Source organism: Toxorhynchites rutilus, chromosome 2 (genome assembly GCF_029784135.1).
Source record: "Toxorhynchites rutilus septentrionalis strain SRP chromosome 2, ASM2978413v1, whole genome shotgun sequence".
Classification (NCBI taxonomy): Eukaryota; Metazoa; Arthropoda; class Insecta; order Diptera; family Culicidae; genus Toxorhynchites; species Toxorhynchites rutilus.
The window spans coordinates 52,627,802-52,639,781 of record NC_073745.1 but is presented as its reverse complement, the minus strand read 5'-3'; the positions used below and the strand labels follow the sequence as shown (position 1 = coordinate 52,639,781).

Genomic DNA, 11,980 nt, shown 5'->3' with positions numbered 1-11,980 from the left:
GTGTTTCCGGACCAAGAAGTAGTCTAAATTCCCCAAAAAGTACTTGATTTGGCAGGCCGAAAATCAAAATCTTTCGTCTCTACCGACAAAGTTGTCTACGAGATGGAATGTCTCCAGAAGCGGTTGCTACCATTCATAAGAAGCCACGACTCTCCAACGTTGTTTTGGCCAGATTTGACCTCTTGTCACTATGCAAAATCCATCCTGGAATGGTATAATGCACATGAGGTCAAATATGTGCCAAAAACAGCAAATCCACCGCACTGTCCAGAACTTCGCCCAGGGGAAAAGTACTGGGCTCTGATTGAGCGAAAACTATTTGTAACTAAGAAGAAAGCGAATGGCATCAATGATTTCAAGAGGAGATGGAAAATTGCCGCCGCCAGCATATCTGAGGATACTGTACGGAACCTAATAGGAGATGATTAACATCGAAGTAAGCTTTCCTTGTTTTAGATATAAATCTATTTTACTGAAATAAACAATCGGTTTTGTTGTATTACATGAATTTTTGTTTCACTGGCATCATGTTGGTGTTCGAAATTTAACGTGGACAGGCTTTGATATGTTTCGGCGGCAAATCGCGAAGCAGCAACACGTAAAATGGAACAAATAGTGGATAGCGGCATAACAGCTGCAGCAAAGAATAAGGACGACTTTCGGTTAGTAGTTCACATAAAAGTCCTAACCGAGCAATCACCGTTTAGAGCTAATGGCTTCTTATCGTCAACAAAATAAATATAAAAATACATGGATCTACGCATTCGTAAAACTCGACTTCTCGACCGCGTCCAAACATCTCGCATACCTCCCGAAATATGCCGGTGAGAAATATGTCAGATTCCCAAAGATGTACAAAACGACATAGTCTTAACATTCGATGAATGTCTCCGTGAATTCAGGTAAACGGTAAAACAAATTAACATTTTTTTGCTCACAATTACCAACAAAATGAATAGATTAGTTTACTACACTAGACAAAACAGTTAGAGGAACAGAGTGCGAAGTCGGAAATTTTAAGTGATTTTCGACATGCTGTAACTTCGTGAAAATCAACGCATATCGATGGAATGCGCATCATTTTGAAGCTATAACTTCCAGGTATCAGAATATTTTATGTGCATATTTTTATGTTAGTGTGTGTAGGTGTAGTGGGCAACAGTATTGGGAAGAAATGAAAACTCGATTTTTCTTTGTTTTTTCAAGAATATTCTGGGCTAACAAAATTTTTTGCTAACCAACTCAACAACAAATCCAATCAACGTCATTAACCAGCTTTTATTTGGTTCCAAGAACGTTCCTGTAGGACCTTCCCACACAGAGATATTTCAGCTTGAATGAAAAATTACCCCTTCGTCTTTGATGATAAATTATTCAATAAACAACGCAAATCGAAAGGCAGTTTTGAAAACTCCAATTAGTGGCAAAAACCGGATTTTCGTAGTGCTATACAAAATCCACTGTAATTCTGCGAATATCGCAGTATGTTTTGATGTTTGCAGGCAAGAAAAATCGATTTTTCATTTCTTCCCGATATTGTTGCCCACTACACCTACACACACCAACATAAAAATATGTACGTTAAATATTCTGATACCTGAAAGTTGTAGCTTCAAAATGATGCACATCGCATCGATATGCGTTGATTTTTCACGAAGTTACAGCATGTCATAAATCACTTAAAATTTCCGACTTCGCACACTTTTCCTCAAACTTTTTTTTCGAGTGTATTTTAACAAATTAATATTAAACGATATGGTGCGTTTATTTTCTTTGAGTAGAGGGGAGATGTGTGACATACAGTCACCCTGTATTATCGACTCAATGGAATAAACAGAACTATCTCGTTTTTCGCTGAATGCTCCGTTCAGTTCAGCTGCAGAAAAGAATTGGGAGAGAAGAGCATAATGCAGAAGCGTTTGGGCGTGACCATCCTCATATCACATCGCAATAACAATTAAATGGATTTCTGAGCGGACGTCAGCTTATATACAGATTTGTGTGTTTCAGTAGCCTAAGTTTTCGGGTCGATAATCAACATATGGATGCTTCACTTGCCAAATCGATTAACTCCATTTTTTGAAAATTATTGAATTTTAGTATCAAAGCACTTGGTTAGCCCCTAACTGTATATATTCAAAACAAATTTCTTTAACCCTCCTGTACTCGCGTACAAAATCATAACACGTATACTCGCGCACGGTGTCACAGACCGAAAATGGAACTTCTCTGTAACGTTGCTATTGTGTGTTTATCAGGCTTTATTGGCATTTATTTGAAGAAGAGGGTATGATTGAATAAAAAACTCCAAAAAATATGTTTTCCTCGTCTTTATTATGTTCTAATAGTCATCTAATTCAGCCTCCTTTAAAGTTGAGTATTTTTTGATACTCCAACACAAATAACGAAATTCGAATTTTTCACTGTTATTAATTGAAAGTATGCGACTGAATATAATTCATGGAAGTATTAAGAGCTATAAAATAACATAAAAACGTATTAATCGATTGTGGTTTCATTGGAGTAAGAATCAGAACATAGCATAACTGCTTGTTCGAAACAAACATGTTTCTTACATTTCATGCAGTTTTTGCATGTTTTTCGGGTTTTTTTTATCGAGGAGAAGAATGTATAACGACCTTATAGATAATTATCAGATGATAAAGGTTCTAGAATATAAAGTTTGCATATTTCTAATATTCTTTGTCTCTGTTTTCTTGATAAACTTAGAATTAATGTTTTTTTTAGATGGGACATAAAAAGATAATATAAAAGGATCTCTAGGAACTTCCTTTTACTTTTTCTTGTTTTCTTGTCGATATTGTCCATTATAAAAAAAATATCCCCGAAACTGTAACCGTTAAAAATTACCATAAGTTTATAGTTTACTGTTTACAATTCTTCCACAAGTAAAATTCTTTCACAAGTGTTTGTATATGTATGACCATTGTATTTAGCGAATAACTATACGAAAGTCAAACATTTATATTTTGATTTTGAATGTATGAATCTAACGACAAATATATTGACGAATAGTTAATATATGGATCCGTTCTATCCAGTTACAAAAGGGACTGAAATCAAATAAGAATAGTCCGGTGATAATCTTATGCATGATATGCAATAAATATTCCACGCCACTAACATTAATTCATACATTTCATTCAACAATATTCTAGAATATGAAAAAGGCACTTGTCCAAAAATGTTACTCCTATACTCGCGTCGGTGTGTCAGACCGAAAGTGTTAAAAAAGTGGCACACGTTCCTTTTGTACCAACACATGCGATACGCTAAACGATGACGAACGACGAATAACGAAGCTAGAGAGAATCGCAAAGTCGTAGTATTGATATTTTCTGAGAAATGAACGAATTATTGATTTCTCGGTCTGACAGACCAATGCGCGAGTATAGGAGTGTTAATAATAAGTATTAACACCACTAAATGACAAAATCTTTTTAGCCATTGAATAATAAATAATAATAAAACATATCATATTTTATCATTTTCTCAACATCTTGTTTTATGGTGTTAATCGATTTGGCAATTGAAGCATCCATATAACTCTTGGACATGAAGTGATTGTCATACAACTCCGTTCAACCGGCAAAGATGTATTAACAATCAAAACATTGCACTCCAAGCGTCACGCTATCGTGTGTGAAACTTTGAACTTACACCCCGGTACAGAAATGAAATACGTAGTCCTACGTCAAAACCAAATTTTCCATTCACATTGGACACTAATATGATACGAAGAAATGATTTTTCACTCATAATTTCTATTCATTTTACACGAAGTGACGCTTCACTAACTCGCAAAACGAAGTTCAATGACGTGCCGTTCATTTCGTGAAGTGTATACGGGAATAGGGCCCGCGTTTCTTTTATGGCACCTTCGCCATCTCAACGTAGGTATTCGGTATCAAATAACACGCCTCGAATGTATTGTTGAGTGGCAAGTTCTAGAACAAGCGTGACCACAGTGTAAGAAAGCTCATCAATCCCAATTATTTGACAAAATATTTCCCGGTTAGATTGGGAATCGAACCCGAACCTCCGACATGATAATGAGTGACACTAACCAATTGGCCACGGGAGTACTAGCTGAAATGCTCATGAGCCTGGATGAAAACTAAAAGAAAGAAGCAGTGGCTGATCATAATCGGCCATTACTGCAGAGGTAGTATTTGTTATGAACAATTCGGCAGATCCGAAAGCTTTGTTTTTATAAAACAAATTTATTAATCCGTTTATTTTTACAGGCTCATATTTCTACTAGAATATATTAACATGTTCCCTAAATTCTAAGGTTAATAAAATAGGAAAACGATTACTCGTGGTCGATTCGAGTTTAGAATTGCTCGCGGTCGATTCGAGTGAGTTTTTATAATTGACAAAGCCTTTTTTTGACGTAGAACTACGTCTTTCCGAATTCGAAAAAGATGTTGAAAACTTCGCTGGGTCGTTTTTAGAAATTAGTGTAGGCACATTTAACATGCCGTCTTCTTTATATTCCTTTTTGCTCTTTAAGGCCAAGAGATCATGAGCATGGGTTATGGAATATTCCGAAAATTAAGCAGGTAACTTTACCATAAAAAATTAAATGAAAATGTGAAAAGGAATAGATAAGAAGAAAATGGTACTTACGTATTTACCACCGCAGCGCCGTTTTTATTATGAATTACTTCTCGATGTAATGGGGTCGAAGTCCCCATTTAACGAGGATAAGGAACCAAGGCGGCACAAAGCCGCCGAGGTGACGCAATCTGAGTCGGCCGACGACCTCTCGCAAGCGCGTGGCCTGACGGGAAAGTCGCTATGAAACCGCACGGCACTCAACGTGTTAAATAAACGGGCTGCGTCATCCATATGAATGATTGAACTTCATAATACGTTATAAAATTGTATTATTTCACATTTCATTATTTTGAAAAGGATTTTATTCAACGCAAACGATTCTCAAATCACGCTACCCACGAGGAATACTTCTTTTTTTAAATGAGAATGAACATACGAGACAAATATGATCTTCAAATAACACTGACACGTGAACATTCTTCCATTTAAAAAAAAAATGAAAAAATAATTGAATATATTTTATATCTTTTCCTTATTTTTTGTTAAATAAAAAAAACAGATGACGCGTTCCACACCATATTCCGGCAATGACTTCTCCAGAGCATTGAAAACATTTTGTTATTCCAAAATCCCTATCAACAGTTCTGCATTGAGCCACTTACAAAGTACTCGTGAGGTAGAATTACCAACAAACTCTCGCCAGTTTAGTTTTATTGACGTGGGACTACGTCTAACCGGAGTATATGGGGGTGAAATGAAAACCAAAACACAGAACATGCAGGAAAAAATGAAAGATTCCGAATGCTTATAACTCGAACATTTCTTAATAGATAGGAAAGATGTTTGCATCAATTAATAGGAAATATGTTTCCCTAAAACATACTTCTAAACTGAGAAGCCTGGGAAAATTGTTATTTCAGATACTAGAGGTGAATGAACTTTCGCGGTTCGAGAACTAAAAACGTAAAAAGGACGGTCATCAAATTTACTTATAACGAAGTCTTACACGGCAACTGTTGACAACTTTTTGCTTACAAAGCAAACATATTGAATTCGAAAATTGTTTTTTTCAATCAATGCAATACAAATGCTTACTAAAACAACGGTAGTTCCACGTTAACCTTGCGGTTATATCATAGTTATAACCCACCCATTTTTTTAATTGGAATCTTGAATCAGGTGATGAATACGGGGGAGCGCGAGAGCGCTCTTCTTGTTTTATGTTAATATTTTTGACTTGGTACCTCTTAACGTAAGATGTCGTCTTTCGGGAACATTTCCAAGAGGACTTCTCGCGATTTATGCGGCAAACCATAATTGTTAATAAAATTGTGTAAATATAATATTCTCAATATTTAAAAAAAAGTAATATATATATACAAACAAGGAAGTTAATGTTAATAAATTCTGTAATCCCAACTTTTTATGTGTTTTAACATTAATAAAACTTTTGTGACCTAATCAGTTATCTGCGTTCTTTAGCATATTTTTAAATTTACCCAAACTCATCCGCCTTTTGTGGCGAATGCTCACAAAATTTGCTCCGCGCTCAAACTGTTGAACCACTGAACCGATCCAGATGATCGACGTATCATATTAAAAACAATGAGCTAAACTTCTTTGAAAAAATATCATACTTGCAGGAAAATTGGATTCTGGTCACATAGGTCTAGTCTAGGAACATAGGAATGTTGAACGAAGACTAAAAAGACTGTTAAATTTGAAAAATCATATCTAAAAACGAAAAAATAGCACCTTTGATATCGGACATATGTTATGTAAAAAATTCTCAGCTTTCCAGAAACCGAAAAAAACTATGAAAAACAAATTCAATCAATGATTATAAAAACGAAAATCCAAAAAATCGCTAAAATAGTGGGCCTGATTCTCCTGCGCGAATGGAATGTGACAGCAATAAACTCCTCAAAGTCACATGACCCAGGTCACCGTATCGTCAAAGGCGATTGTCCTGACGTGAGAGGTTCATTTTGGAGTAAAATACCCAATGAATGACAAATGGTGCAGTGTTCATTGAAATATATACGAAAGCTGTTGTTTTTTTGCAAAGGCTCTATGCATTCAATGTGTTTTATGAATATATTTTTTTTTGATTTTAAAAATTTTCATTCCTTGTTACAAATATGTACAGAAAATAATTTCGTTCATCTTTATAAATGTTTTGCTCTTATTATAATTGATGAAAAATAATATCACTGAGATAAGAAGACAAAAAAAAATTTATTTTCAAATCTGTTTTTGCATAGTCCCTTTGCATTAATATGAGTGTATGTTATTTCAATTGTTTTGATTTCGTATCCGTGTTTTGATTCCGCATTCGTGTTTTGACTTAGTGTCTGGTGCTAATTACGTAATAGTTACGCTGAAAGTTTGGTGGAAGGTTGACTATTGTTTATAACATTGCAGTGTACATTAATTTTATTGTCGCCTCACATAAAAGCCATCAAGGTAAGATATATTGATTATCGCATTTAAATAAATTCAAAAGCTGAATTTTATCCATAGACAATGAGCCGATAAAAATGATAGAGCTTTCAAGGATCTTGCAATTCTACTGTCCGAAACTGCGCTGTTATCGTCTGGATTCTCACTAGATGAGCTCGGTGTGCACGCATCTCGCATCTACCTTATGGTCAAGCTAGGTCTTGGAACCGATAAGTACGAAGCTATGAGCACAGATGATACTCCAGCCGCAACTACTGATGAAGATGCTCCTACACTAGTGGATGACACCGAGGATGCCTCACACATGGAAGAAGTTGATTAAACATATACGGTTTTTAACTACTTAAGTAGCTTTTCGTAATTTTTGAAAGTCTGATTTGTGTTTTTGGAGAAAGAAAACGGTATGCTGAATTGAGTTTCTCGTATCAGTTAGGGTCAACTATTCTAAACTTAAATTTTAATTTTGTACCGCGTTATAGCGGCTGCAGAAGATGTTTATTCTTGTCATTAGTAATAGCATACCAAATACTTGAACTGACTACATGTTAATAATAAATATAAATTATTTCAAAATTCACAGTTTAACTGGATTGCATTCGAAATTGCCTATTTTTCCGAAAATTTTAACGAAGTAGATGATGAAATCATCTTTGAATCTGGAGTAGCAATTGCCCGTTTGGAACGGCGAATTATTAGAGATCGTTGAAATCCTTTGGAAATGTCTAATCCTATTATTGGCTACCATTGCTGGTACTAGTCGATAACAAATGAGGATACGACTTCAAAAGTCTCAAAATGGCATGTTTTTCCACTGCAATCGCCCACGAGAATTGAGTGAGTGTTCATGAGAGTTCATTCAAAGTAAAAATCTCACCACAGTCGCCTTCGGGAATTGAGTGAGGCAATTTTTCCGAGCTATCACTTCTCATTCGCGCATCAGAATCAGCCCCAGTATTTTTTTCAAATAAAACTAATTCATACTTCGGTCATCTGAATCGGTTCAGACGTTCAGAAGTTATGAATTTTTATAGTAAGAAAAAGGTGGAAAAATTGTTTTTTCGAACCATCGGTTAACTTTGAAAAATCATATCTCAAAAACGAAAAAAATAGCATCGATGCTATCCCGATATGTTATGTAAAAAATCATCAGCTTTCAAGAAAAATATAAAACAAATATAGTGCCCCCCAGTCTAAAGCCATAAAACAATAAAAAAAACGACTACAGTCAATTATTACGAAAACAAATTTCATAGTTTTTGTAGGTTCAATATTATGGCTATAATATATGGCTAGCTCATTGGCTTCAATTTGATATGTCGATCATTTCAATCGGTTCAGTGGTTCAAAATTTATGAATTTTTAAAAAAAGTCATTTTTGGGAAAAAGTGGAATAATTTGATTTTTTGGACCACCCTACGGGTGTTTTGCGATAAAGAACAAAATTACCACATTTGACGAAAATCTGAGAACCACTATATTGGTTTCACATGAAATGGCTGAAATAATATATTATTTTATTCATTGTAATGAGCTGTTATGGAGTGCTCAGGTCGATTGATGCGAACATCTTGTAAATCCACCAGGAAATGACTGAGTAATAATTGTGACTACATGAGTCGCCGCTTGTGTCGTCGATTTCGACCAATCAGAACCGGGGTTTTGGTTTGGATAATGGTTGAGATTTTTGAATAGTTCGATAGTCTCATGATGTATTTGTTCAATGTTAAAGATTGTTATGGAGTGCCCAAATTGACGAATTTACGTTGGATTTACAACCAGATGGCACAGCGAGTAAAATGAGGATGTTTTGTTTTTTTGGTATGAAATTCGTTCAAATTTTCTAGAAAAATCAAAATTTATCTTCAAATTACCCGGTTTCATGTATTCTTTTCACACTGAAAAGGTTAGAAAATCATCATTTTACAATGTGCTATGTACATTACGAGGAATGGCTTGTTATAAGTATTGTAACTTTAATTTTTTTCAACTAAATAAACGATGAATAGGGTGTTTTGCGCTAAAAATACTGCAAATCCTTCTCGTATCGGTCCCTACATAATCAATGACATCAACCAATTTGATATGATATCGATTTCATCGCAATTATCCATAGTATGAATAACCGGTATGCATTATCAAACTTAAAATTTTCGAAGATTATCTATTACTTTGGTCAAATCGCGTGTTGAAACCATCATAAATATACAACACTCCAACTTTCTTACCATATACTGACGACATTCAATGGCTGAAATGAATCTAAATTGAAATAAAATGAAAAATCACCACCGAATCTTGCTTTTCAGTGCGTAAAATAAATAAACAGCCTCACTTTTGTGGTTCTGAGCTCTAATGTAGATGTCGCATGAGCTGATTCAGCTTTGCATTCGTCAATTGTTTGATACTAAAATTCAATTTTCAATTTGTACCCGAAATACGTAATCCTACGTAAAAAAAAAATAAGTAAAAAAACTTTTTAAGTTAAACGGTTTAATTGTGATTAAACATAATAATGTACTAAAAGCTGGAAAATAATTAGACAAGTAGCAGTTAGCAGTTATCACACCTCTCCTTCATTAGCCTAGGATATTGATAAGACTAAAATAAAATCGTGGGACATATGATGAGTCACTAATTGTGGATAATGGAAATCCAACGTACCCCACGATTTTATTTCAGTCTTATCAATGTCCTAGACTAATGAAGGAGAGGTGTGATAACTGCTAACTTCTACTTGTCTAATTATTTTCTAGCTTTTAGTACATTATTATGTTTAATTACAATTAAACCGTTTAACTTAAAAAGTTTTTTTTACTTATTTTATTTTCTAGTTTTTAGTACATTATCTGTTTCATTAGAATATTTCTCTGCAATAAAACCATTGTCCTGTATTCTATCAGTCAAAAAATTTCATTTGATACCGATATTGAGTGGATTGCAGAAAATACATAACATGTTCTCCAAGTCAAGTTCGTTCGTTTGAAAGTATGGGGGTATCAATTGTGATAATATGTACTTTACTGATGGGTCCACTATAAACGAGTCCACAGGGTTTGGAGTGTTCAACGAATTTTTTAGCACCTCACACATTCTTCAGAATCCTTGCTCAGTGTATATTGCTGAATTGGCAGCAATTCATTGGGCGCTGGACAGCGTCGCCTCACGACCTGTTGAACACTATTACATTGTAACGGATAGTCTTAGCTCCGTCGAAGCTATCCGTTCAGTGAGGCCGGAAAAGCACTCGCCGTACTTCCTTGAGAGAATACGAGAAAATTTGAGTGCTTTAACCAGACGCTGTTATGTCATTACCTTTGTCTGGGTCCCTTCACATTGCTCCATTCCGGGTAATGAGAGGGCTGACTCATTAGCAAAGGTAGGTGCAATTGAAGGCGATATTTATCAGCGTCAAATCGCCTTCAATGAATTTTATCCTTTAGTCCGCAAAAATACCATCGCTAACTGGCAACGCAAGTGGAATGAAGATGAATTGGGCCGGTGGTTTCACTCGATTATCCCTTAGGTTAGCCTCAAACCGTGGTTCAAAAGTCTGGACTTGAGTCGGGACTTTATTCGCACCTTCTCCCGACTCATGTCCAATCACTGTTCGTTAGATGCACTACTCTTTCGTTTCAATCTTGCCAGCAGCAATCTCTGCGTTTGTGGCCAAGGTTATCACGACATCGAGCACGTTGTTTGGTCGTGCGAGGTGTATCTGGTCGCCAGATCGAATTTAGAAAACTCCCTTCGGGCCCGAGGAAGACAACCCAATGTGCCGGTGCGAGATGTGTTGGCTCGGTTAGACCTTGATTACATGTCCCATATATATGTTTTCCTTAAAGATCTATAGATCTTCGTGTGTGATTGTCCTTACATCCTTAAACCCTCCTTTCCTTCCTTTGCGGGTAATTCGTCCCCTTGCTATAAATAGTAGAATAAGTTGAAATGTAAATACACTATAGATATACGAATAAATTTATGAAATGAAATGAGTTCATCAACATTGTTACAATTTCCTTATATCCCATCCTTCTCCTAAAAATATGTCACCCTCCTAAACTCGAGTACACCGCGAGTAATCGGTTTTCCACCTTACTAACCATAGATATATATATATATATATATATATATATATATATATATATATATATATATATATATATATATATAGTTTTAAAATTATATTTAAGAATTCGGCTCCTTTAAACTTAAGTAACTGAGCCTGTAAAAATAAACGAATTAATAAAAAAAAAATAAGTTCGTTCGTTTGATACACATATCTCAATCAACCTTTTTTTGAGATGGTATGGAATCAACCATTTTGTAGCGGTGGCCAAATTGGATTTTTTAAGAAAAGTAGTTCGAAAATGACAGCAGAGATAAAGGTATTTTATAAATTCGGTCAGTTCCTATTGGTCAAATTTCCATTAATGTGGGATAACCCTACAGACATACAAACATACATACGAAAAGTTCAAGCTAAATAAAACCGTTTATTAAAGTAATTTGCTATTTTGTGATTGCGGCCATCTTGGATTTGGATTTTTCATGATACTGTGAACTACTATTCAAGCCCTTTCATTTGATACCCATATTAATGAAGTTTTGAGAAAATATGTATTCAGCCATGTTGTAGTGGCAGCCATCTTGGATTTGCATTTCTCTTGAATAACCGTATTCTACAAGTCAAGCCCTTTCATTTGATACCCATATTTATGGGGTTTTAAGAGGTTATGAGAAAATATGTGATCCGCCATTTTGTAGCGGCCGTCATCTTGGATTTTCAAGGTCAGGAATTACGCAGTTTTATAATGACTACAGAGATAAAGATGTGTTCCAAATTTCAGATCGATCGGTCAACAGGAAGGGGGTCAAACTTCTATTAATGTGGGTCAGCGCTACAGACAAACATGTTACAAACATACAAACAGAT

At 35.2% G+C, this 11,980-nt stretch overlaps 1 long non-coding RNA gene across 1 annotated transcript; it reads left to right on the top strand.

The window, feature by feature from the left end:
• Positions 1 to 6,929: 6,929 nt before the first annotated feature.
• LOC129771810 (uncharacterized) lies at positions 6,930 to 7,632 on the top strand. The gene is made up of 2 exons (XR_008742480.1): positions 6,930 to 7,050; positions 7,108 to 7,632. It is a non-coding gene; the product is annotated as an uncharacterized LOC129771810 (long non-coding RNA).
• Positions 7,633 to 11,980: the final 4,348 nt, after the last annotated feature.